This window comes from Phoca vitulina, unplaced genomic scaffold, assembly GCF_004348235.1.
Source record: "Phoca vitulina isolate PV1807 unplaced genomic scaffold, GSC_HSeal_1.0 scaffold20, whole genome shotgun sequence".
NCBI lineage: Eukaryota > Metazoa > Chordata > Mammalia > Carnivora > Phocidae > Phoca > Phoca vitulina.
In genome coordinates this window covers 28,542,019-28,569,954 of record NW_022589723.1, presented here as the reverse complement: position 1 = coordinate 28,569,954, position 27,936 = coordinate 28,542,019, and the positions used below count along the sequence as shown (strand labels likewise).

General features: G+C 44.5%; 1 protein-coding gene across 13 annotated transcripts in view; it reads right to left on the bottom strand.

Annotated features, from left to right (window-relative positions):
* The window catches only part of TLN2 (talin 2), a 421,358-nt gene that overhangs the window by 313,387 nt on the left and 80,035 nt on the right, over window positions 1-27,936 (bottom strand). For 10 of the 13 annotated variants that reach the window (XM_032417152.1, XM_032417149.1, XM_032417150.1 and 7 more), the window contains one exon: window positions 50-195. The exons of the other annotated variants lie outside the window; for them this stretch is intronic. The gene's annotated coding sequence lies outside the window, so the exon portion shown is untranslated. The remainder of the gene's footprint in view (window positions 1-49; window positions 196-27,936) is intronic. 13 annotated transcript variants of the gene reach the window in all.

The window sequence follows — 27,936 nt, the reverse complement described above, 5'->3', positions numbered from 1 at the left end:
CCCCCCCCCCCCCCCCCCCCCCCCCCCCCCCCCCCCCCCCGGGACCGACTTGCAGTTTTGAAGGCCATAGCCTGCTGCAGCCTCCTTTGCCCGGCAAAGCAATAAAGTTATTGTTCTTCTTTATCCCCAACTCTATCTTCATTTAACATATTTCGGCTCCGGAGCACAGAGGTCAGTGTTCGACAACCAACTCACCTAGTAAGAGTGAAAAGAAAGCCATCGAAGAGATTACTTTATGAATCATCCTGTCTCCCTCAGATTTTTTTTTTTCCATCTTTCTGATTTTCCAGCTATTTAAGGTATAACACGCCGGTGGAACAAATCCAAACCGAATTCCGTCCCTGTTCCCCACCTCTACGAAAGTAACTCCAGTAAACAATTTGACCAATGTGACTTCAAGCATTTTCCATACAAATGGCAACTACCACTAACTGAACACTTGTGGTATGTCGGTTCCAATTCGAACTCTTCACCTCTATCAGTCCAGCAGCTTCTTTACACCTTCTCCACGAGGTGGGCATTTCTAATGCACGTTATGAACAAAGACGGGCTCAGAACGGCAGGTTGTTCATCCAAATACATGCCCTGCACCCCCCTAGTAAGTTCAACTTCTACAACTGACTTACTTTTAAATAAACTACTAAGTGAGTGATCCTGAATCTCTTAAATGCACAACTTGATGCTCCTTTTCCCACTTAACACATATGGTCACCTTTCCATCCACTTCCTTGGTCCCTGCACTGTGGCTACAATTCATGTTAAAGAAAGATTGGATTTATTGTCCCACTGCCGACAGAGGGGTAGAAATAAAAGCTATACACAATTCTATGTCCCTGTTCATTCAAGATGGAAGCTTTGAGGGTCATTTTCTCTTAAGCCACTTTAGGAAGTCTGTGTGAGCACTGCATATACACATACGTTTGTGCATACGTAACCTACTCAGCTCTTGTACCTTCAACAAACTTCGGGGGGAAATTTCAGGTTCTTCCAAAAAGCCAAGAGCTAGACATGTGCCATTTCTCTTCGGAAGGGACAATTAATGAACACAATTTGGGGAGACATATAATTCTACCATGGTAAAGATTTCAGATACCCCAAAAAAGATGGCATATATTCCTCCGTTCTTGGCTCAAACTTTTTTTCCTCCTTTTTTAGACAGTAACTGAAAGACTTCAGGAACTTTAAGATTATTTGCTTGGAAATACTATTCTAACTTCACATATGCATAACACACTCCCTTCCAGAAACTACACTTTATTAAAAATTCTACAGCCAGTTTTATAGTTTTCAACCATCAAACAAATTAGCTGCAACAAATTATAGTCTGTGCCCCTGACGGGACCCACTTTCTTCTCCCGCCTCCCCCATCACTTTTGCTTTCTGGCCCACGCCTAGCAGCGGGCGTACCCTCCATCAGTCAGCCTATGAAGACAGAAGAATCCTGGAGTCCTTCATTTCCAATTCTCCATCTTGCAGAGAGGCAGAACTTCCAAGGTTAAGCTTATTTAATATGCTATCATCATCTCTTGCTAATGACTTAAATTGAAAAGGCACAGGAAGCAAATTCCCTCAGTGTCTCATTTAATGAGCCACTAGGGAAGCAGCTTAAAATAAGGGTGTGAGCAGTGACAGAAAAACCAACGGGGCCCAGGCCAAAACCTCCTTCACTTGGTTCCTGTTAATATTTAGGAGATATTTACAAATGTAAGTGAGAAATACTTTCCCCACCCAAGGGTGCTAGGCCAGCCACCTCAAGTGTTGCAGTGATGTCTTCTGTTATGTAAAAAGCAAAGTCAGGAGAAAAGGGTTTAACAGGGTTATACTGGCCCAGCTGTGGTCAATACTGTGGGCTCTGCCACTTACAGCTCTATGACCTTGGCCAAGTTCCTTCACCATTTAATGCCTCAGTTTATCTGTAAGATGGGAATATGAGGAGTAACTACCTCTGGAAATCTTTATGAAGCTTAAGCAACACTTCTAACCCTACTTAGAACTTAGTGTGGCACAAGTGCTCAATAAATCTCAACTAGTATGTATTCTTCCGTCATTATACTTCTATCCCACACTAAGAAGGCAACAGTCACAGTGGCTCTCTACTGTGCACCATACTTTTGCATGCATTATCCCAATGGGTCCTCAAAACACTCTCATGAGGCAGACAGGAATGTTAAGAATGTTGTTTAAGAACCTGAGGCTCAGACAAGTTTCAGCTCTTACCCAGTATCGTATGCTAGCTAGTGACCTGAAATCTGAACCCGATTCTATTTGTCTTCAAACAGCCATGCTCCTCCAACCTCCACCAAGCCCTATATGCCTTCCTGCCTTAGACACACAAGCAACTCAAAGGAGGGCATGTGATGAGTATTCACTATGTGCTAGGCCAATATAAGTGCCCTGTGTACCACTCTCACTCACACAGCAACCTCATGGATAGGGAAAATCATCACTCCCATTTTCCAGATGAAGCTGGAAACAGAGGCTTCAATAGCTCAAGGTCAAGTACTATGCGCAGGAAAATGAAGTACGTATGTACGAAACCCAGGAGAAGGCTGTGGAGTCTCTCATGATAATTCCAACAACAAGAAAAAAGGACACATTTGCTCAACATGTCCAGTCAACCCTTTTATCATCAAATCAGTAGGTCCCAAAGAAGAGTTAACATGTTTGTTTGTTTTTCACAGTAGGAAATTTGCTAAGACAAGAAGCTCCTACTTTTCTCATAATAATGCTAGCAGTATGTTTGAGTCTTTAACCAAATTAGAATATAAGTAAAATCTCCCAACAACCTCCAGGGAAAAGTTATTTTTGCTAAAAAGTGAATAGGCACAAAATTAAAACGTTGGAGTGGGAAATAATTAGTCAGATTCATTACAAAACACCAATCACCACCTCATTTTTCTCCAGGGCCCTACAGAACGGGGGAGGGGTAAACAACCACAACCCCTAATAAATTGACAAAAGGAAAACAAGAACATTTTTGCTTGTGGTATCTTTGTTTCTACACGGATTCAACAGTCATTTTTCAAATAAAAACATTGAAACCTCCCATTTTATTCCAAATAGAATACTTCAGACTTTACAGTGATTTCCCACTGAGAGCAGTTTAGGGTGTTCAAAAAAACAACACAAAACAAAACAAAACAAAACAACGGACAAATGGAGAGGGCTGAGCCTTCAGCGCAGTAAAGCTAGACAGAAAAATTACAAGAGGTAAGGCCAGACACAGCAATGGGGGTGGGAGACAGTGAATGGGGGACACTGAAGGTACAGAACAGGAGGAGGAGGAAGGTCATTATACTCCAAGTTAGTAACATAAGCTCTAGATGCCCTTGGCTGTAGAAACAGCCACCTCTACCATCCACCCTCCACCACACTCTGACTAGCTCACTCACTGGCCTTCACTGATCTCTAATGAAACAGTACCAGTGAGGAGCTGCCCACATGGTGAATGGGAGGGGTGGCTCCACACTGTCTTCCAAGCTCCAGCATCCTAGAGCAATACCATCATTTGATGGTCCACATGAAACCCACGGGTTCCCTCCTTCTCTATTCCACACCTTTGCAATAAAACTCAGGACCAAGTTTCTGAAAATACAGTTCTTCCTCCTTATCACATAATTGCTTACCTCACTGCCTATCTACAATTTCACATAAAAAGCTCAAAAGCTTTCTGCTATCAAAAGGATGCTAGGCACAGCTAGTCAGAATGATTACATCGTGTAAGGCAAATGAGTAGTAATAGGATGGATCACTTGCCTGCCAGAGCTTCTGTCCAATCAGCCAGACAGGCAGGGACTGATGACATGGAAGGCAGAAGGACACCCGGCCTTTAATCAGGGGGAGAAATAAGAGGCAGGAGGAGAAAGCCAGATTGTCGCAGCTGTCTACAAGCAAGCACGCACCCAAAGTTGAAATCAAAGGAAGGGAGATAACCATAGGTCATCAACAGCTCTGTGCAGTGAATGTCTTCCCTCATCGGACAGGCCAATTTTATCTTGTTGATAGTCAAAGCCAATCTCGAGTGAAATTTAGAATTCTTCAGGAAAAGCAGCAAAACTCTTAACTAGATGTTCACATAATGTGAGTAGGACCAAAATAAATGTACAACCCACAGGAAAACACTGAGAACATAAACCCAAGAGGGCAGGATGCTGTGTGTCATTTGCCCAGAGGAGAGAATGGAAAAATCACACATTATTCTGAACCCAATTTAAAAGCTCTCATTTCATTACAGATGGCAAACAGACACACGAAAAGATGCTCAACATCACTCATCTTCAGGGAAATACAAATCAAAACTACAATGAGAGATCACCTCACACCTGTCAGAATGGCTAAAGTCAGAAACACAAGAAACAACAGGTGTTGGCCAGGATTTGGAGAAAAAAGAACCTTGTGCATTATTGGTGGGAATGCAAACTGGTGCAGCCACTGTGGAAAACAGTATGGAGTTTCCTCAAAAAATTAAAAATGGAACTACCTTATGATCCAATAATTGCACTACTGGGTATTTACCCAAGAATACAAGAACATTAACTCAAAGGGATACATGCAACCCTATGTTTATTGCAGCATTATTTACAATAGCCAAGATATGGAAACAGTCCAAGTGTCCATCGATAGATGAATGGATAAAGAAGATGTGGTACGTACACACACACACACACACACACACACACACTGGATTATTACTCAGCCATAGAAAGAATGAAATCTTGCCATTTGCAAAGACATGGATGGAGCTAGGGAGTATTATGCTAAGCGAAATAAGTCAGAGAAAGACAAATACCATATGATTTCACTCATATGTGGAATTTAAGAAACAAATGAGCAAAGGAAAACAAAGGAGAGAGACACAAACCTAGAAATAGACTAACTCCAGAGAACTGATGGTTACATAGGGGAAGTGGGTAGGGTATGAGTGAAACAGGTGAAGGGGATTCAGAGTACACTTATCATGATGAACACTGAGTAACGCATAGCATTGTTGAATCATTGTATTGGACACCTGAAACTGTCACACCGTATGTTAACTATACAGTTCAAGTAAAAAAAAAAAAAGGGGACACCTGGGTGGCTCAGTCGGCTAAGCATCTGCCTTCGGCTCAGGTCATGATCCCGGGGTCCTGGGATCGAGTCCTACATCGGGCTCCCTGCTCAGCGGGGAGCCTGCTTCTCCCTCCGCCTGCCACTCCCCCTGCTTGTGCTCGCTCTCTCTCTCTGACAAATAAATAAATAAAATCTTTAAAAAAAAAAAAGATTTTTCAGCAAGACAATATACAATGAAAGCTCTCATTTGGCAAAACCAATAATCAATTAGGAGCGCATCAAGCCCTCTTTCAATACCACCTTACCTTCGGTCAGTAAGTAATAGAAGACAAGGTGCACCTGGAACAGAGTAAAACATGGGTTCTACTTGGACAAGTCACTTTACCTGTCTAAACCTGTGTCTTATCTGCAAAAAGAGCTGGTTGGACTAGATAACCCACAAGGCACAGTCCAATTCTCAGGTCTTCAGTTTGGGGATTCGCCTACACAACTGCTGGCCGCCTCTGAGCCACAGTCCTGTCATGGCAGAGCTCCCTTCCCCCACTCAGGACCTGGCTGGAAAGGGAGGAGACCAGCATGGGTTCGAGTCAGGCACTGCATGGGAGGGACAAAGTGCAAGTGCAGCTGGTATGAGACAAAACCGACACACATGAAGGAAAGGCAATGAGTGCCTGTGGGAGGAACACAGCTATGTCCTGCTGGATTTGCTTCTATTTTACCATCTCTCCACTGCCAAAAAGAATTCACGGGAGTCTGACAGAAGAACACAAACATGTACACAGGGCAGTGAAAATTAAGATAAAATTAGAAAATCAGAAACCCTATGGCTGTTTTCTCTGGAATACTTATCATTTAGTCATTGGTAGCATGTCTACACAGACAAGCCTAAGGCTAACATCTGCACAACGAACCATCTTGCAAACCTCTGGCATCCCCTTCTTAAGTGAGATTACTCATCAGAAACTTAACTCAACTGGACAAATAGGACCCTGCAGTAGTCCTCTCTCAAAGAAAAGGGGAAAGAATAATTCACATGCACAGGTACACCAGCAAACAAGGACCACAGATCACTGGCTCTTTAGCATAGCCAAAAATCTGGAAACTACAACAATTTCCACTGGCAGTAAAATGGATCGATCACAGTATATTCACACCATGGGTTACCCTCCTGCAACAAAGATGAACTTTTTTTTTTTTTTTTTAAGATTTTTATTTTATTTATTTGACAGAGAGAGAGAGAGAGAGAGAGACAGTGAGAGAGGGAGCACAAACAGGGGTGCGGGAGAGGGAGAAGCAGGCTTCCCATTGAGCAGGGAGCCCGATGCGGGGCTCGATCCCAGGACCCTGGGATCATGACCTGAGCCGAAGGCAGGCGCTTAACGACTGAGCCACCCAGGTGCCCCAAAGATGAACAAACTTTTGATACTAACAAAGACATGGATGAATCTCACAGACACTGCTGAACTAAAGTTCACAATAGCTAACTAATGCAATTCATTTCCTTTTGGCAGGGATTAAAATTATATTGGGGAGGGGAGCAGGGATGGCTGGGGACAGCTACCTACCATACCGATTTAAGTAGAAGATCACAAAACTCTGAGAAGTACCAGTGATAAAATATTAGCATTAGGATGGGCCTCAGACCTTGAGTTCAACAGGTAGGGGGAGGGGGGGGGTTGAAATCACACGTGCTCTTGCACACCAGCTCCTGCCCGCACAACGTTCCAATCTTACCTTTCTGCTTCCCCTGGTCTTTAAGAAAAATGCATATTGCTGATTCACTTCCTTTAGGCAAAGTTTGTGTGTCCCCAGTTTGTTAATTCTGCACCCCAAAAGGACAAAGACAGCAACTGACTTAACGCTTCTCAGTAGCAATGTCAGTTATTTAGTGACAGTATCTGTCGAATGCTCACTCTAAAGGCTGCTGAGAGATTAAATGCAACTTACCCCTCCCCAAGTCTTTAACACTTCAATTACAATCACCGCCTGACAGAAAATTTCCCTGATTTGAAATAATACACCAAACTGACCCGTACGAGGTCGGTCTTCTTCCTTCTGTCAAATGCAGATGCGCAACAGCTACAATCTCTGCAATGGTCCCTGAAGGGCAGATTGCAGTTACAGGCTAATGACTACTCGGAATTAATGACCACTCTTAAAGAACTTCATCTAACACAAGTTATCAAAGATCTTTGAGGAAAAGAAATGCCACATTAAAACTTTGTTCCCAACATATCATACATACTTCCCAAGGGAGACCACTGGGGAGCTTTCTCGAAGGCATCACACATTTGACCTTTTAAACAGAATTATAGTTCATTGACACAATGGATGAAGTTTTATTTTTTTTTCCATAACACTACTGACATAATGGAATTGGTCACAACCTCATGCATAGTCTATTCAAAAGTTCTGCTCTCATAAAGAGCCCCTGGGAAATGAATTACTGCAAAGAACTAAGAAAAAGTTGGAGCTGTGTGTGTATCAGGCTAATAGCCTTCAAGAGATTTGTGACAGGAGGAAGAAGGGCAAGTCATTGTGTGTGCTATGAGTATAGACTGAATAAGAAAGTGGAAAGGTAGGTTCTCAAAATCATAGGTAAATTGAAATTGGAATTTCTGCCCACTCCCTAAGAAGGGGTTGTCCTTCTCTCTTTTGTTTCAGTTGTCGGCGGAGTTAACACGTAAGAGATCTGGAACATTCTTTGCTCCTAGTAAAGACAAACATCAGGGAAAGAGAGCCAGTCAGAGCTCCAACAGGCTGGGTAAGGCTTCTATGCCACTTTAACCTGTAGCTGCAAAATACCAGGTTCTAGGAGGGTTTGCTCTTCAGTATTTACTGAGCACCAATTTCACACAGAGTTTCTTCCAGGCCCTATTTGCATTGGACACTAAGCAAAGAACTGGCATTTATCACATGCTTCCCATGTTACCAGCACTTCATCAGACCCCTTATGTGTCTGTTACACCACGCTTTCATTCCTAAGACCACCCCACAAGAAAAGAGCGATGGGCCACTTCACTGATGGGGCCGGGCCACTGGAGTGCTCATGGACTTGCCCAAGGGCCGAGCTCAGGATCAGGAGAAGTAAACCCAGGTCTACATGGCTACCAGGTGCACTCCCTCCCCCGCACCCCAACCCCCACCCCCCGCCAAAGATGAAGGAAATCCACCCCTTGGAACACAGCTCTATGACAAAGCAAAAGGAAACCAGCACTGTGGTGAGACAACATGTCACAGAAGCTCAGGCAAGCAAGATACAACCTCCCACCTGAAAGCAGGTATTAAGTGGACCAGAAGAGGCTCCGCAAAGGAAGATTCACAGAAGCTGGGCTTTGGGGAACGAGGTACACACCTACGCCTACTAACAGGTAGACAAGCACATCGAGGGGCCAGATGGGTGTGTGATGCAGCAAATGTGTACAAGTCAGCCCAACAGTACTAACTTCCTACTTCTCTGCCTCTAGTTCTGACCCAGGACAAGAACTTGGTAGTCAACAGAGAGTATTCCTTCAGGTATCAGCCAAGACCAGACACTGGAAACCAGGGCACCACAAGGAGGGAGGTAAGTCCGAGCTCCTCACAGATGCTGCAAAACCAACCAGGGTCACTGCTACATTAAGATGGTGGCTTCTCAGAAAGACATCCCAAGAGACCATCCGAAGACCTATTTTTTTGTTTTCACTAAAGAAATCTAGGAAAATAGGGTTCTAATTTCACTCTAGCTCAGAAGACCAGTTTGAAGACAAATAGCCTCATCCTGAGTTAGATACATTAATCTCTAGAAACTCCATAATGATCAATCCATGAAATGTTAATCCTGAAAGTTCGGGGTAAACTCCAGGAATTATGGCTACAGCCTCCCACAAAACCTCCTGCCAGTGGCAGACCAGACTCTGCTTTTCAGGTAGGGGGTGTGCCTGCAGGCGTGTGCAGGGGTGCACGGGGGTGTGCAGGGGTGCACAGCAAGGAGGGGAGCTGCAGGATCAATGTGTCATCTTTTCCAGGCAAGTCAATCCTCTTCAAGTATTTGGGAAGAAAAATACCATTTCTACATTAAAACAGAATGCGCTATGGGATGGAATGTGAAATCCAAATATTAGTAAGAAAAAAATAATTCCAAGAAATTTTCACAAGCCTCCGATGCACAGTTTGGAGCCAAGCCCAACTCTTTTGGGGCTGGGCTGGGTGCTGGGTCTTTTGTGACAAAATACAGGGTAATTCCTATATTCTCATGAACATTCCTAAACATAAGCAACAGACCACCAGATTCCTCAAGTGCCCGTATTTTTGCCACGTTCATGTACTGCTGATACCAAGTGCTGCTAGTAGCTGCTTCATCATGTGATCCACACAGCACAAGCTCAGGGAGAGAGTGTCAGTGGCTGGAGGTCACTCCTAAGGGCAGAAGGAAGGAAAAGGCCAGCACTGACTAAGCAGGAAAGACAGCGCAAATTAAGATTTCCACTACTGTTGCGGGAAGGAACCGTCCAAATACTTCAGAATTGTAAATACAATATATCTGGACCCACGAAGCCCAGAGAAGATCTGTGCCCTGTAACTTTTACCCCTTAACTTTTCTGGACCTAAGCAGAGCATATGGGGTCACTTTATACCACGTACTTGGAGTCTCCAGATATGGTCTTCTTGTGTGTCCAGAATACACATCTTATTAATTGTCAGAGTTGTTCAAGGGCCTGGACGCCTCCAGTGGGGGAAAGAGAGGACATTTCTTGGTGACCAGGTACTCACGTCTACCTTACAGCAGCAAGCTGCAAGCCACCCTACCATAGCATCAGCCTGCGACAAGCAAAACATCATCAGGCACAGATGAAGGGGAAAAAGGAACAGAGGTTCCATGTGGAACCCCAGATTACAACAAGCACAATTTACAACTTCAGTGAAATGCAAAGTCCTGGGCCCGGTTCAAAGAAGTCGTGTCTTACTACGTGTCAGGCAAGATCCATGTATTACCCATATGTAATCATCATCTACCGTTTTCTAGATCACCTCATTAACTTAATTATCTCAACTCTTGCCTAAGGAAAGCATTAATATCCATTTTACAGCTTAAGCAACTGAACCTCAAAGAGATTAACTGATTTGCCCAAAGACACAAAGCCACTAAGCGGCACCCAAGTCTGACTGACCCAGAAGCTGTGTGCCCCACCCTCTGGGGCACTACCTCGCAGGGCTGGTACTTCTGAACCCACTCCCCCGGGCCCTTGAGCAGAGAACGTGCTCTGGTGGATCCCCAGTGCTGACCCTGAAGAGCTGGCAGCACCCGTCATGAGCAGGACACTCCAACAGGCCGTATGGGGGGCTCTGGGACCACATCTTACCAGCTCATTCTGGAAACTGCTTAATGAAAGCTGCCAGTGACAACACCAAAAAGAACGACAAAATACAGACTACTGGGACGATTCCAACCTTAACATTTTTCCTATGTATTAAGAACAGTTGGTTTCACATGGCTTACAAAAAAAGATTTTTAAATACAGAATTAATTTGAAACTAACGTCCCTAACCAAATCCCAGCCTTAATGTTCCCTTTTCTGATTGGGAAACAAAAGGATGTGGACAATGAATCCAAAGCCACTGGTTTCTCTCTCTCTCTCTCTCTCTCTCAAGGCAACTCAAGCGGTAAAAGGCAGAGTAGATGGATGGCGTCCCAGGCACGAGGTGGGAGGCAGCCCAGCAAACCAGTCCCCTAACCCCCACACACACATCAGGGGTCCTTTTGGTCAATGACACATGGGGAAGTTTCATATAAAAGTAAGAATCCAGGGGTGCCTGGGTGGCTCAGTTGTTAAGCGTCTGCCTTCGGCTCAGGTCATGATCACGGGGTCCTGGGATTGAGCCCCGCATCAGGCTCCCTGCTCCGCGGGGGGCCTGCTTCTCCCTCTCCCACTGCCCCTGCTTGTGTGCCCTCTCTCGCTGTGTCTCTCTCTGTCAAATAAATAAATAAAATCTAAATAAATAAATAAATAAATAAAATTATGAATCTGGTTTTCAGGTATGATAAATATGGGGTTGGATTCATTACTTTAAACAAATACCTTATTTATCTTCCTTAGAAAACAAAAGGGCAGAACTGCAAAAAAAAAGACACAAAACCCAACTTGTTTTTTTTTATTATGTTATGTTAGTCACCATACAATACATCATTAGTTTTTGATGTAGTGATCCACGATTCATTGTTTTCGTATAACACCCAGTGCTCCATGCAGTGCGTGCCCTCCTTAATACCCATCACCGGGCTAACCCATCCCCCCACCTCCCCTCCCTCTAAAACCCTCAGTTTGTTTCTCAGAGTCCATCGTCTCTCATGGTTTGTCTGTTAAAGACATCCATGCTTCTCCTGCCTAGTGCAGGCTACATCCTTGGGAAGACAACTCAATTGCTTACTAAGCATGCCACATTTTATTATGCTTCAATTACACAGTTCCTCTGATCAACCATGTTAGCATTTAATTACCATGCAATTAAGTGGTGGCACTAACTCAAGCTCATGGGCATTTCTGCTTTGGCCCCGGGAATCAAACAGCTGACCCACAGCCCACCCTGCATCTCCTCCCCTTACTTGTGCTATGGCTCCCAAGAATCTGGCCGAGTTAAGGTTATGAAAGTTCCACAGAACACTAATTCTCCAACCTTAGCTATAGCTGGGGAAAGGAGGACCAGCCTTGGGGTGGGGGCTCCCAGTGCCAACACCCCAACTCAGTGGAGACTTGGTAATAAGAGGACAACTGAAAGGTCAAACGGGGTTTTCAACTAGATGAGTGATTACCAGACTTTGGTATTCTACAGCAGAAAATCTCCACTCCTTCCCAAACTGGGCTGATTGATGCCTTTGTCTTTGAGGTCCTCCCCTAAGAAAACCACCTTACACCATCATTTCATCAAAAAGAGCCATTTTAAAACCTGAAGAGTAGGAAGGATAATATGTCTTTCTATAAAAGGCAATTATTTGAATAAATTTATCTTCATAGAAAATCTGTTTTTTCCCATGTTGACTTTTAGACCAATTCATGCATCAGTTCTTCGGGATATACTGAGTTAAATGGTTTTAAGTTCCCTCCTAACCCTTAAGTCACTTACACATAGCTCAGCAAGTGTTTTTAAGCTAAAAACAAGTGACAACATTTAATAATTTGTCATCAATAAATACAAAAGATAATTTGTAGTTCATTCATTTCACATATATGCTCAAATGACAAATACATACACAAGCCAAAAGCCAGGACAGGGGGGAGACTTAAGAGGAAGCATTCTACTTTCCTGGCGTAATTTCTAGGAAGATTAATATCCTGTCTGAATGTCATTCTACTCACACAGGATTTCAAAATGATGTTTTTCTGTTCTACGATGGAAGTGGAATCAGCTGTTTTAACTTGGGGCTCTAGTGTGTCATTTCCAAGCCGTGTAGGTAGGTATTTCCAACTACAGAGGAAGGCCGGCTTCTGCCTATCAAAACATCCAAGACCCCAGAGAGAGCTCAGGAGACAATGTCACCTGTTTCAAACACATTGCCAATATAAGACTCCCCCCATCGGGCGCCTGGGTGACTCAGATGGTTGAGCGTCTGCCTTTGGCTCAGGTCATGATCCCAGGGTCCTGGGATCGAGCCCCGCATCGGGCTCCCTGCTTAGCAGGGAGTCTCCCTCTCCCTCTGCCCCTGCTGCTGCTCGTGCTCGCTCTCTCAAATAAATGAATAAAATCTTTAAAAAAGAAAGAAAGAAAGAGACTCCCCCAACCTTTGGCAGAGCTTTCTTACTAAGAACTCCAGAAATAAATGAAAGGGTCTGCTGGCAGGAGGGCTCTCCTCTTACTTAGGTTCAGCACAGTTCTTAGGAATTCAAAATGTTACTCTGAAGAGCTGGGTATCAGCTGGATGTTTGTAATAGGATCCATGTGGTTATACCATGCAAACATACATTTGCTCAATAAATACTTTCGGGATATTTCCTCACTCATATGGCACCCTCTGGGGAGGCTGGTCCTCCTCCTACCACCCTTAAAAAAAAAGAAAGTGTGACATGTCTCGTTTCCTGGAGGGTAGCCTAAGCCCTTTTGCAAATGGCCACTAGATGAGGTGCTTTAATAGCTGTCATACTCTTAGCGCCTACAATGCACACAAATGATTTCAGAGGACAGAGAGGTCCCTTCCTCCAGGAGATATCACGGTTGGCTGGATTTGAGCCAATTGCTTCAAGAAACAGACAAGTGAGGAAAGTACTGAGAAGCCTTTACATTCCTAGAACGTGGACTCCGTTAGGGCCCGATCTTCATGGGTCTTGCTCCAAATAGTTCCCCCCCACCCCCTCACCCCCCCCCAACTAGAACAATGCCTGCCAAAAAGGAAATGCTCTCTGAATATGTGTTCAATTAGAAGAACAAAATAATGATCCTCGATCTGTCACTTGGCCATCATGTTATTGGCTTCAAGACCTTCAATGACCTTCAGTGAACCTCAGAACCAAGTTCAGACTACCCGAAGCACAGAGCTCTCCCCGCTCCACAGAGGCAGATGATGCTCCACACTGCACATCACAGCTCAGATTTGGGGAGAACTCCTTTCACCCTTCCTCGGCCATCGGTCGTGGTGAACTCCTTACTTTGGCTCCCCACTGATGTCACAAAGCAATCTTTAACCCAGCATGTGGAAGAAAGACACGGATATAAAGTTTCAACTACCATTTACACGGTCTGTGCAACGGGACAGAGCCAACATGATAGTCATGACAAGTCCAGGAAGCGCTGCGGCTTGAGGCCTCCAGAAAACTCACCAAAGAGACTCAGAGCTAAGTCAAGTCTTGCCCGCCAGCATGCTCCCCATACCCCAGTTAGAGGGCAGGAGGGCTCCAGTGGGTGCAACCTCAGGATAGAGCTGCCGGAAGAACACTGGCTAAACAGAAGGATTCCCTGCTTACTAACATGCCACGGGATTGTTTAAATGACAAGATGTCCTAGGACATTTCAATACATGTTTGTTTAAGATAACTTTTCCTGAGGGGTGCCTGGGTGGCTCAGTGGGTTAAGCATCTGACTCTTTTTTTTTTTTAAGATTTTTTAAAAATTTATTTGACAGAGAGAGACACAGCGAGAGAGGGAACACAAGCAGGGGGAGTGGGGAGAGGGAGAAGCAGGCTTCCCACCGAGCAGGGAGCCCAATGTGGGACTCGATCCCAGGATCCTGGGACCATGACCTGAGCCGAAGGCAGACGCTTAACAACTGAGCCACCCAGGCGCCCAAGCATCTGACTCTTGATCTCAGCTTAGGTCTCAATCTCATAGTCGTGAGTTCAAGCCCCATGCTGGGCTCTGTGCTAGGCTTGGAGCCCACTTAAAAAAAAGAAAAAAAGAAAAAAGAAAACTTTTCCTGAGCATCGTGCATAAGCTATAGTAAGATTCACTAGCAAAATAAGAGGAAGAGAAGAAGTGGGAAAAGGAAAATCCATCCTCTGAAGGTACTACCAAGAAACGTGGCTTTCTGGTTTTGTTACTACCCAACCAAAAGAGGGCCTTGTTAACAGTGGTCCAGAGTACAGGAAAAATGAGAAAGAAACACCATTTCTTCCTTCATTAGCCTCTCAGCACTTGGCACACCGTTCCTCCCTCATGCTGATTACAACAAATAGCATGAAAGAATATCAGAGTTTTTAAGTCTACCATCTATCTGGAGTTAATTTTTGTTATATCCTATAATCTAAGGATCAAGGTGCCTTTCTTCCATATGGATACCCAATTGTTCCAGCATCCCTTGTGGAAAAGCCCATCCCATTCTCCACTTAATTACTGTGGCCCCTTTGATGAAAATCTGTTCACCTTGTATGTGTGGGTCCATTTCTGGACCTCTCCAGCCTGTTCCACGGATCTAATAGGTCTGGCCTGACACCAATACCACACTGTCCTGATATCTGTTGCATTAGAGTAAACCTTGAAATCAGGTAGAATAAGCCCTCCAGCTAGATTTTCTTTATAAAATTATTTTTGCTACTTTGAGTCCTTTGCATTTACCTGTAAATTTTAGATTCAGCTTGTTGAGGTCTTAGTAAATTTTTTAAAATCCCCTTTTGTGATTTTGATTTAGGTCACTTTGGGGGAAGGATATCTGAACAATGTTAAGTCTTCCAATCCATAAATATAGCATCTAACTCCATTTACTTAAAGGGCCTATCAGAGTTAAACATAAACGAAATCTAGAGCTACTACCTTGTATGCCAACAAAGCAAGAAGAGTTGTAAACACTAAATCTCTGCAAATGAATTTACAACTTTACAGTTATTTCATGAGCTTTACAGGCAGTGGATTCTACTGATGAATAAAAGGTTCAAAAGTGAACAGATCAAGGGGCACTTGGATGGCTCAGTCAGTTAAGCGTCTGACTCTTGGTTTCAGCTCAGGTCATAATCTCAGGGTTTTGAGATTGAGCCCCAGGTTGGGTTCCATGCTCAGCACAGGGTCTGCTTGAGATTCTCCCTCTCCCTCTGCCCCTCCCTGGTCTCCCTCTCTTAAAAAAAAAAAAAAAAAAAAAATCAACAAGAAACAGGCAAACGTGGAACCCAAACCAGGTATTCTTTTCCCCAATTCGGATCCTGGGGTATTTGATACTGTACAGCTTGCTGGAAACCATAAACCCAAGCAGGTTGTCAAGAGAGAAGAACAACTAGGAAAGCAGTGTGAGGCCCACTACAGGATGTCCACCTGGCTCTTAGAAGCAAAGGCTTCCTTACTCTTCCTTGTTCTTGGACAACTCACAGGACAGAGAAGAAGGAACCAATAAAAGGAGATGAAAATAAATTCAAAGCAAGGAAAAAACCTTTCTAGAAAGGCCTCAGCTGGAGAAGAGCCAGGAGAGGAAATAGGGCAGGGCATACTATGGGAGCTCCACAGATTACAGCCAAGGGTATGCACATGGCCACCAGGATGCCTGGGAATTTCCAAGAAGGAAAAGGCTAAACAGGAGGGTGGCCATTGTAATTTCCTTTTCACCCCACAGAAAGAAAATCACTTTCCTAAGGAGCTTTAGAGGGTGGTAGCATCGAGTGAATCCACTAATCACTTAAGAAGTTTCTCAATGTATAGAAGCACATTTGGATTAAGTAGGGAAGTCAGTGCTCCAAGTTTCAGTAAGTGGACGATTCGAGCTCAGTGTCGAACAAATATAAACCATACCGAGTTATATGGTCCAAGTCCTTGTTGATGCCAGGTGTCTGGATGGCTAGCTCAGATGTTAGTGCTTTAGATGGAGAATTCACTGTCAATTTCGAGGCGGGTCAGCCTGTTTGTTTCACTCTCAGTGGGCAATTTTTATGCTCTTGTATTTTTCTCCACCTCACAAATTATCTTCGGTGAATACCTACTACTTCTGAAATTTAAAAAGTAACAATTTTTTAAATTGCAATGGAGGGTGTTTGTTTACTCTGTTGCAGCAGAGTTCAAAAACTGGCCACATAAACCCAGACAGTATGGGTCAGAGTGGCCAGCTCATTAAGCTGTATTTACTAACAACACAGCCAACAGAGCTGTGAAGTCAAAACCTTCCGGACTTGACAAAATTGTTTTCCTCCAGCCCATCTCTGGACTCCAGGACAACTAAAATGAAGGAAGTAGCCTCAAAATTGTTACCGAATATTCAAGAGTAAGAAGGGAGGCAGAGGTGACCTAAAAACAGAAGTCCAAGACCATTTATCACCCAGCGTCTGTATTTCCCACCGACTTGCATTTTTTGCAAGTGGCAGTTCTCCCGGCATGCCTGTATGTTCATGTCTCCGAATTCCATCTCCAAACCTGGGTGCAGAGCCACAGACGGGCCAGAAGCCAGGCAACATATGATACAACCTGAGTCTTTATGGATCGATACCATTGTGATAACCAATTTTAGAGTCCTAAATACAGCTGATTCCTTTCTGAAATTCCTGGTTTAAGGTAATAAGCCTGTTATCTCACAAGGCACGGACACTAGTTGCTGGCACAGGTTTCCCATCCTGGCTGACTCCTAAACCATGGCTTTTCCGTTAATGTCGAAGACAGGCTTCCTCCTTAGAAACTTCAAAGCCTAAAAACTAAATTCATATCCTCTCAAGAGGAAGCATTTGTTTCGGCAACTCCGTGTTTTGGAGGAATTTAAGAAAAGCTGTCAAATTTGGTAAATTCAAGCTACAATGCCTTTCCCTAGAAAAACAATGTTTGTTTTGTTTTAAGAAGAAAGTAAGAAGGAAGTAGCCACCTTGTCATCAGGAGTAAGGCCCCCAGATTCTATAAAGCTTCATTCAGCTGAAGACAGTTGTGTCAAGGCCCTCCAATTCATGCATTAGACTAGCATGTGCTTTAAGACACAGCTGCCTGTCCCTGGGCCCTCCCACCAGGCCCACTGTAGGCATAGGACAGAACACAGCAATAAAGATCCCAAAGCCATGCCCCGTGTCACGCTGGGTCTCCAGTGGCCCTACTATGCCCAAACTATGCTTAATTCCTTTTCTGCTAGCATCTTAGTACTTGACCCTCTATGGAAATGATGCCCACTCATTAGTCCTCTACCTGAGAAATAATCATCTCAAAAAAAAAAAAAAAAAAAATCAGTCATAAGCCTTTATGAGACTCCTTCAAAACAGATTTTCAAAATTAACAATATTTAAAGATCAGTGAGCCTTCATTAGGTACAGCATAAAATCCTTTACCCCTGTAAAATCCTGCTGGTATAACTATATCCAATTAGAGAAACAACCACCTTCCAGAGGTCCACTCACATCCGTGTCAATGTATCCCTCTAACTCTGTCTTTTCCTCCCTGAGGATCACTTAAAGTCACTTCTGCCATTCCTAAGCCACAGCCTTACGATTCTGAATCATGAAAAGCTCCAACCAGGAATTAAGGTTTTTCTGGGGCCACGTGAGTACAAGCTTCATTTTTGGAACAGCCAACCGGACAACTAAAGGTGGTATCCAGCAGCAACCTTGTGGGAAGGTAGCCTGTTCAGTTCAGGCCCAGAAGGAACAGAATTGATGGAAGTTCTCAATGGCCAGTCAGGGATGTCCATCCACCCCAGCCTTCCCTGGAGGCTTGACAAACCCAGGCCAAGAGAGACACATGTGACCTGCTCAGGACAAAGGGGGAACAGAAGGGATGTAGATAGCTCCGAGTGTGCCCAGATTGCCCAACCCATTTCCTCAGGCCATATGAAAGCAAGGGACAGAGACAAAATCTCCTCCTTTATTTAAGCAGTACACAGAGGGAGGCTTACCTGTCCCAATCTCATTCAAAGGATCATTTGTCTTCTGCTCATTAGAACGGTCTGTAATGTGGCCCACAGCCCATTGCACCTTTAAGCAGACTATTTCTAAACTCCAAACTTGCATGACATGCCTTTTTCAGTGGCACCGTTAGCGAGCAACAGAAGTGCTCTGGCAAGACTGCAAGCCCCCTCAGGTTACCAGAATCTCACCATCAACATTGTGTTGACATATGGACTGTGGCGGGGTGTATTCAGTAAAGATGGCCAAGAGCCACCTGTGAGAACGTTTTAGACAATGCTATCTTTCTTGTGCATCTTTCACTGCTCAAGAAGAGCATGCATATTAAATAGCAAGGAAAAGGTAATCCACTGAGGCACAAATTCCTTTCCCAACAGCGCTCCCTCAACAAGGAATTTCACATTGTGCCTCAAACTCCAAGTCAGTACTGATGGGGCCCTAGATTACCACAGCAGATGTCCCTGGTCTTTCATGGCCACTGTGAGGGCATTTTAGTCAACAAAACCCTTTTTTTCTTACCTCGCTTTAGGTTTACCTACTATGAGCCTACCTATTTAGGCACCACCAACCCAAAGGTATGTCACACCGCCCTTGCCCAACTGGACCCCTGTTTAATCCATGACAGTGGGGTCTCCTTGTTTTGTGGTATGGAGGCCAGCCATAATGCCTTATCTACTGAACACATTGGAGACAATGAATACTTGTTCCCCCATGTGGTCTGGGGGCTGTTTTGGCCAGGAAAATCCTGTTGCATTCATGTTAGACATTAAAAAACAAAAACAACCCACCACTGGCCGCCATCCATTTTGGACATTCGTTCATTCTTATTCTCACTGGAATTGTCATATCCAAAAAATTTGAGAAACAATGTGTAAGGAATGGCAACTTTTGGCCAAATACACTTAATTAGTTGGCACTTTCATACCACCTTTCTCTCAATTTCAAAATATGTTTGCTTAAAGGAGGCCTGGTTTCAAGTCCTATCCAAGCTATTTCTCTCTTCCCTTTTTTGTAATAAGTAAAATAATGTCCCAGGAAGCATAAAGACAGATTGCAAATATGAATGTAGGCCCGGGGGGGGGGCGGAAATTGGTCAAGTTATTCCTGGAATCTTTCATAAAGTCAGCATGGCACGTCTGTAATTCTGTCTGAATAAGCCACTAGTAGCAAAAATCAAATCCTCTGTCTTCCGCTGGTCACTTGATCATTAATGGCTTCAGACTCCATTACATCCCATCAACAGATCTCCGCTCTGCTTAACAATAACCCTTACACAGCTCTCCTGAGTATATCCACTCCTTTAAAAGCTTTGCCAAATTTCTTTTAACAATTTTCATGCCCTCTGTATACTGCACCCTCAACCTTCCTAAAATGTAATGGATTGGTGAGTATTATTTATCCATAAAAAGAACTCGTCTGTAAGGAAAAAATCCTGCTAGTAAGAAAGTTTTGTGGAAAACATGTCACCAGGTTTTGGGGGTCATTTGACATCTGAATTACCTCACACTCCAGTGATGGATACTCGGATGCAGGAGACACTCGTGGCTATCCCAGCTCCCCAGGACACAGTCACCAACCCAGAACCCGTTTTTTTTTTTTTATTAGAGAGTGTGTGCGTATGAGTGGGAGGAGGGGCAGAGGGAGAGGGAGAAGCAGACTCCCCACTGAGCAGGGAGCCCAACGCAGGACTCGATCTCAGGACCCTGGGATCATGACCTGAGCCAAAGGCAGACGCTCAACCGACTGAGCCACCCAGGCGCCCTCCCCGCCCCCGCCCCGAACCTGTTTTTAAAATTTTCTTCTGGCACATGAAGAGATTGCCCAACAGCCTCCACACTTTCTGGTGTAAACCAGTCCCTCTTGCCTGAACGCATAACTTTTGATCATTACATATGCCTAATTCCCACAAGCTCGCCAAGTGGCCCAACTGCCAGGTAAGTAGCTACTAAGCAGACAAGCAAGGCCAGACAAGATGACAGTGGGCGAACCAACCAATGACCACCAGGGAGCTTAAAAGAGCTCCACGAGTCACCACTCAGACTAGACAAGAGGCTTGGGGCCATGCTTTGTAGGATCAGAATTCTACTCGAATCATTTACTCCATACACCACAATAGCATGAAGTGATGAGGATTCTGAATCATCAGGAAAAACATTGTTCTAGCACACTTTTTCAAAGCAGCTCAAGAACTATTCAGATAGATTTCTAAAGCTTTTAAATAAAATTAGTTTAATTAGCTTTCAAGGTTATCTAGAAAGCTCGCTCACGGTGAAACACCTCCACAAGGACACTGGCACTGAGGCATCTTTGTGGTTTCAGCTTCTAGTTCTCCATAGTAGTTTGATCTGCTATCACTGCTTCACATTATCCCAGCTCCTTGGAAAGCCAAAGAAGTCTTTCTGTCACTTCCACCACACAGGGTTTGTCCACAAGCTCCTAAGCTATTTCAAACAGTTACTCCAAGTATAAAAATAAATAGCCTACGAGCCTTTTCATGACCTCACAGACACCAAGTCTTAGTATCACCTCACAGACTGGGTCAGCGGGTGATGCCAGGAACTGCCCCACTGTGCAGAAGAAACGCAAACACATCTTAAACCTAAAAACAGATATTTAGAAAAGCACATTCAGGTTAGACTGAAGTGTCAGAACATTTACTTTAAAAACAGAAATTTCAGTTTATTTGTAACTGGTATATAATTCTAGATGGGCTTCTCAAGACAGGAAGCTGGGGCCTTGCCTTAGTTTTCAAACAGCAGGTAAAAGACCTTCAGTACTCAGGCATCGGCACTGAGGAGCCAGAATGCTACAGAATGCAGAAAAGTACCCACAACCCCATCACCAAGGAAAGAACTTTCTTAGGAGCCATAATGCTGTCCAATAGGAAAGTACCCACAACCCCGTCATCAGGGAAAGAAATTTTGGGCACTGGAACACATTTTTTTTCTTATAATTTTCAATAAATCTATGTTTTCAATATTAAATTGCTTAAAGTTACATTAAGCAGAGTGGAGTCTCTCAGCATAAAATCATCCTCAGGAAAAAAAAAATCATTGTCATGGGACTCTTGTTATCTCTGAGTGACCCGTGGCTAGTTGAGTTCTGGGTGATGGCAACAGAACTCTGAGGAACCCTTTTCTAAGGTTATTAACCAGAGAAACTGCTGGACCTGGTAGCAGCTTCTCATCTAAGGGAAGCAGGAACTCTGCATCCATAAGATGGCAAGTTCCACAAGTAGTGGAGATAAACACCAAAAGGCATACAAGTCACCCAGAGATGTTCTAAAAAGTTATTCTAACCATCTAACAGAAGATCCATCCATTTAGCCTAATTTTGTTTCACCTCCATAGATTTAAACTTCTTGAATCAAGTACTATCATTTCCGATAGAAAATTAAATAACCCTCTCTCTCCGCCCCCAGTTATCTTTGGGAGGGAGCAATGGAAAAAACCCAAGTGCATGGGTATTACCCACACTCAGAAGTATACTGGGAACCCTTACGGGCGCCTGACTGGCTCAGTCAGTTAAGCATCCGACTCTTTGGTTTCGGCTCAGGTCACGATCTCAGGGTCATGGGATTGAGCCCTGCGTCGGGCTCCTTGCTCATCGGGAGTCTGCTTGAGATATTTGTTTCTTCCTCTCCGTCTGCCCCTTCCCGCCTTCCCTTCCCTTTAAAAAAAAAAAAAGTATATGGGGAGAACTTAATCATCGATGCCACTCATTGATTTTCCCAGTAAACACCTACTGAATCCCTACTATGCTCAAGTATGCCCTTCACACAGGGGACGCAGCTATGAATAAATAAGGACCTTATCTCCATGGAGGTCAGAAATGTAAACAATAATTTCAACACACTGCAGCAAATGCAGTGACACGCATGTCGGGGGACTTGTAACCCAAAAAAGGAGCAAATCATCATCTGGGGGAGGGAGCAAAGGCTACTTCAAAGCCCATGGAACAGAGGCAGAGATCATGAAGATAGAGCACAAACAATCCTCCCTATTTGGCCACAGAACAGTTTGTTTTACAGCTTCAGTATATTTAACTGAAACACAGTATGCGCATGTACCAGACAACAGAAGGCCAAGCAACTAAGAGGAAAAGGATTCAGAAGAGAGGATTCACCTATCCTAATTTTGTGAAAGTGACCTATGCAAATTGCAGCCCAATCCTTAGGAGGGAGAGTAGTGGTAGAAAATGAAAGTACATGTCGTCAGTATCACACTTCCAGGAACCATCAAGCACTAACCCTACCTCAATACCATACGGGAGAAGAGGTTCTCAAACCTTAATGTGCACACACAACCCCTGCAGACCTGTTAAACAGCAGGTTCTTATGGAGGAAGCCCGGGGCGGCGGGTGAAGGGGGAGCGGAGCTGGAAAGCCTGCATGTTGAATGAGCTCTCTGGTGACACATATGCTGCTGGACCCACGGGCCACACTCTGAGCAGTGAGGGTCAGGAGGGCCGCTGGTGCCCAGCCCTGAATGACCGCCCTAGCCATGCACGGGGCTCTTGAATGACACAAATTCCAACCCTCATCTGAAACTTGCATCCCTGTCAAATTCCATCCCTGTCATCTCATTTCAGCTGTATAGGTGGTTGTGAGGTGCAGCCAGGCTTGATGAGCCAGTCTAGTAGGCATTCTGAGAATTAGGCCACTGGGCACACGCCCCACCCCCCACCCCCCAGCACACCGCCCACCCCCGGGGCACACCTCCTAGCCCAGCAGATGGGTCCATTCTCTGTAGACAGATAAAGCCAGCGACCTTGGAGGATATCTGGGGGAGATGAGTCAGGAAGAGGACCCCCAGCTAAGCTGGCCAGACTGCTCAACTATGGTGATGCCTGGATGCAGACTCCACAGGCGGACATCTGTAGGAGAATCCATCCTGACACTTTTCATCCACCTTAATTGCTTCCCAAACCCAGTGCTTAGATTATTATCACCGTCTGTTTAGCTTCATAAAACACAAAGAGGAAAAGCAGTTTTTGGTGTTTTTTGTTTTTTTGTTTTTTGCCTAAAAATTATAGATAAGGGGTCATCCTTGATGAAAGACTGGAAAGAAGCCAAAAGGCAAACATGCAATTAACCAGCCCGAAGCCTCCAGGCTCCAATCTTGAAAGGGCTCCCCGGCCACACCCCACCTCACTGCAAAGTACAATTTTGTTAATAAAAGGGATCAAGTGGAATGTGGTCCTTCAGGGCTTTCCCACACGACGTTGCCTCTGGAAAATGAAGAGTAATAACAGTTTACCCGCTCCAGATGGAATGAGGTGATAAAGCTGAGCCCATTTGAAATACCATCATTCTGAAATTGTCTATATCCACTTTCCATTTAACAAGGTACTTCAGGTTCTATTCCAGATACTCAGCCTCTTGCTCTCAATTTCTACCCATCTCACTAAAAGATAATATGCCCTGACCCCCTTCTAGCCCTTGTTTATCCTGGTTTTAGCTGGCAGAGGGCAGAAAAATTTTCAACAGGGAGTTCTCACTTTATCCCTAAACTTGGAAATACTTTTTCCCTGTAAGAAGCTTTCCTAAGGCTGGTTTCAGAAGTGTTACACTTAAGGTCAATGGGCAGGGCCATGTGCTGCACCTTGCTCATGAATGCTCTGGGGAGAAAGATCCAAAGCTTTCTTAACTACTTATCTGTATCATAGGAGATAAAGGAGGAAAAAAAAAAAAAAAACCACAAGAGCAGCTTGTAATTCCTACCACGTGCCACAATGTATCATGTTCATCTCTATTCTTAGGTTCTAGGAGGGTAATTGTATAAAGGAGTGAATGACTAGATAAACCACTGGAAATAACAGGATGAACAACATCCTGTCTTCCAGGAGTTTAGTTGTCTAGATGGGACACTGAGAAGGCATCACACATAATCCCAAGTGAGGTAAAAGAAATTCAGGCTCAGAAGCCCAGTCGCACAGCTGGGAGGTGGTGAAGCCTGCCTTTGGATGCATGTCTTCTGAGTCCACATCAGCACGCTCTTCCTTACTCTACTCGCTTCTCGGTATTAGATGTGAACAGCTTACGGGAACAGAAAGGGAGGAGGGCTAAGCTGGGGGTGGGGTGCCCTAGGACAGCATCAGGAGAGGGCAGCATCTGAGCCACGCTTGAAGGAGGAGCTGAACTGACAGGCTCTAAGGGGCCCCACGTCACTTGTTCAGCTGTCTGAGATCATCTGCTTAGAAGCTACTCCCCACTTACCGGTATTGAATAAGCATAGGGGTGGGAGGGGGGTACAGGGCAAGGTCTTTTCAAATGATTGTCTTTTTTTTCCCCCCTTCCTTGTACAAGAATATCCTTAACTGCTAGGGCTGGGAGGGAAGGGACAAAAGCCTAGCCTATGCAAAAAATATGAATAGTTTTCTTTTTTCCAACTGAAAAGCGTATGCAGTGGGGACAAGCAGAAGTTCCTGATAATTTTATCATGTCTATGGAAATAAGACTCTTGAAATGGAGAATCATCCACAAAATCCCCCATGGGGCCTGAACCTCTGCCATGTAATGATTTTTTCCTTCTTAAGGGAATAAAGGTTAACAAAGTGTGTAGCCTTTTTTCTAAATAAGGTCACACAGTCCTTCCCCAGTCAGATATCTCCTCTGAGAATTAACATGTACAAATCCCCTGCTTGAATAGACATCTACCTAATCTACTTCTGGACAGGCTCGTGCTTTTGTTTAAAACCCCCAAGGCCCTGCCAGCTGAGGTCCAGCCTTAAGCAGACGTTGTAATTAAATTTCACCAAGGAGCCACGCACGACCTGAGCTCTGGACAAAGTCAGCCCTGAGCAAAAGACTATAGGGATAGGGCCAGGGTGCCCCCCTGGCTGTGCTCACCCCAACTCCAAGGGAAGAAACCAGCTCAGGGGTCTTGGAACCCTTGGGATAATTCAGGATGCTAAAAGCATTGAGGATGAAACTGCACGTGAATGAAACCTCTTGGCACTTCTCCAGTCCTTTGGCCTCAATTTTATTTCTTGGAAATAAAGGAATCCCATTATCACCCAGAGAGAGGAGAGGCTGAATCCCTGATTTAGATAGGAAAACAACCTTCTTCAACAGGATCCTCCCTTCTTTTAGACATGGAGGTTCAGTGTTTACTTACATTAGACCTTTTGCCTGTCCTGTATTGGACCAGAGTATATGGAAAATAAAAGGGGCAGTGGTTGTGTAGATCTGGGTTATCTTTTTGTGAGGCATGCCCAGAACAGATTCACTCCCGACCATAACCTGCTCAAACCCTGCTAGGGTCATCAACATCATAGTAAGGGAGGGTGTGGGCGAGGGGAAGACAGTACCCTATTGCATGAGTATTAGGAGCCAGGTATGGTACTGGGTGTTGCACCTGCATGATCTTGTTTAATGCCCTTCTCCCAACAATCCTAGAAGGTTGGTAGGTTCCCAGCATCTCACAGGTGAGCAAACAAGTTCCAGAGTTTTGTAACTGACCTGTACTCACAAAGCTGTCAGATGGTATAGGCATGATCTGAACCGAGATCTGTAGGACAACTGTCTGGCAGCATGGCTTCTGATATAATTTAAGGTTCAAAGATGAAAGTTTACTGTTTGCTGAGTTACCAATGCAGCAGCTGGCCAACAGCTGCTTGGGGACCATACTTCCCAGATCATGATTTATGCCCATTATCTGGCTTTCCAGCTATGAACTACAAACATCCTACTCCACGTCCCAAAGAAGGCAGAAGGGAGCACAAATCATATGCTAGTAAGTTATTTCCAGATTTCCAATCCTTCAACCTCTTACAAGAAGGCCACACGAACACCCCGAGTTCTCCAACATAATATAGTGGGATGGTGGCCAGAACATTGTCCTGGGCTCTTAGACTCATTCCGAAGCACGACCTCAAACACCTTCCGAAGGTCATCAGAGCCGTCAGAATTTATTAAGTTCCTTGTTTACAAGAATTCCACCATAACAGAAGGCAGTTATTTAGATTAGGTTAATACAAAATAAAACCTTATTTGTACATTTTCATTTTTGAGTTTCGGTGTTTGGAAAGTTTCAAGCTATAGGGGTGGGGCGAATGTTCTTTAAAAAAAAAAAAATCACGGGTGCCTGGGTGGCTCAGTTGTTTAAGCGACTGCCTTCAGCTCAGGTCATGATCCTGGAGTCCCGGGATTGAGTCCCGCATCGGGCTCCCTGCTCAGTGGGGAGTCTGCTTCTCCCTCTGACTCTCCCCCTCTCATGCTATCACTATCTCTCTCAATAAATAAATAAAAATCTTTAAAAAAAAAATCACAAGAGGAAATTACATATTGAGGAATTATCTTTAAAACCGAAGATATCTCCAGATGGCAGGATTATGGGTAGTTTTTTGTTTTCTTTTGCCAATGTGAATTTTCTATTTTACCTGTAACACCCTATATTACTCACATAGTAAACAAAAGTTGTAAGATACGTCTGAGTAGCAGCCTGCTCATAAAAGGACTGTGTTAGGCATTTGGTACATTACTGAAATATATACATACCCACCAGAAATTGAGAGGAAAACAAATTCCCCACCAGCACAGCCTTCCCTCTTCCCCAATTCTCAAAGGCCAGTTACTTGCTTGTTTTTCCTTAATGAAATGAGGCTGCATCCAGCGTCAAGTACATTCCTGAATAAGGCAAAGAACAGAGGAAATGCCCTTCACTGATGAAGACACCTCTTTCTAGTAGAAAGGAGTAATGAGGGGTGGTTCCCATGGTCCTTAGCCTCTAAGCACCACAGAGTTAGAGCAGAGGATGGTAAGGACCCCAAAGGAATCTGACAATCTGCAAGTTGGGAGAGTCGGCAACCTCAGCCCATCTGTTACAAGGCCACTGTTCTCTCTCACTGTGCAGTCTTAGATCCTGCATTCGTCAGTGGCATCCATGCATCACAGAGCCAATTATATTAACTCTACTTTCTATATTCTTGATACTCCGGCATTTGGGGGCCTTCCAGACCCAGGGAGAGGCTGCCCCTCCCAGGGCTGGCCAATGCTTAGAGACAGCAAAGGGCTCAGCCAGGACAATGCCCTTCATAGGCAAGCAGCCAATCCAGAGTCTATACCTCAATCCCTGGCATCCCCTTTGTCCAACTCTCAGACACCAAGCCCTACTTCCCTTGCCCTAAATCATCCCAGGGCCAGGCACCAGAGACCAAGACACCACCCCTACAGCCCAAACCCCACTGGGATTACTCAAAATAGCTACTCCTTAACTCTTTCTTTCCCCTGCCCTGCCTTTCTTATGGAAACCCCAGTAAAGGCACTGCCCAAGGCTTTCTTGTCACTCCTGTCTTCTGCCTCCTGACTACCCTGATGGTTCCTATATGGCATGCTCACCCTGTCTTGGGAAATCTAAGTGATAATCATCCTTCAATGACATGGGCCTCTCTGTTTTGTCTTCTTTCTGTAGTTTATGACCCGGGCATAGGCACATACTGCCATCATCAGTATGTAGCACATTAACAGCTACCAACCCTGAGCAACCAGAAAACACTTTCAAGCACTAAGTCAATACCCAATACTAGGCCCATGTGTCACAAGAGAGCAATTTCTGAGTCCCGAATCCACCTGGTTATTGGATATACCCTGGCAACTTTATATCCTGCCTGAAACCATGGTCCTATCTGAA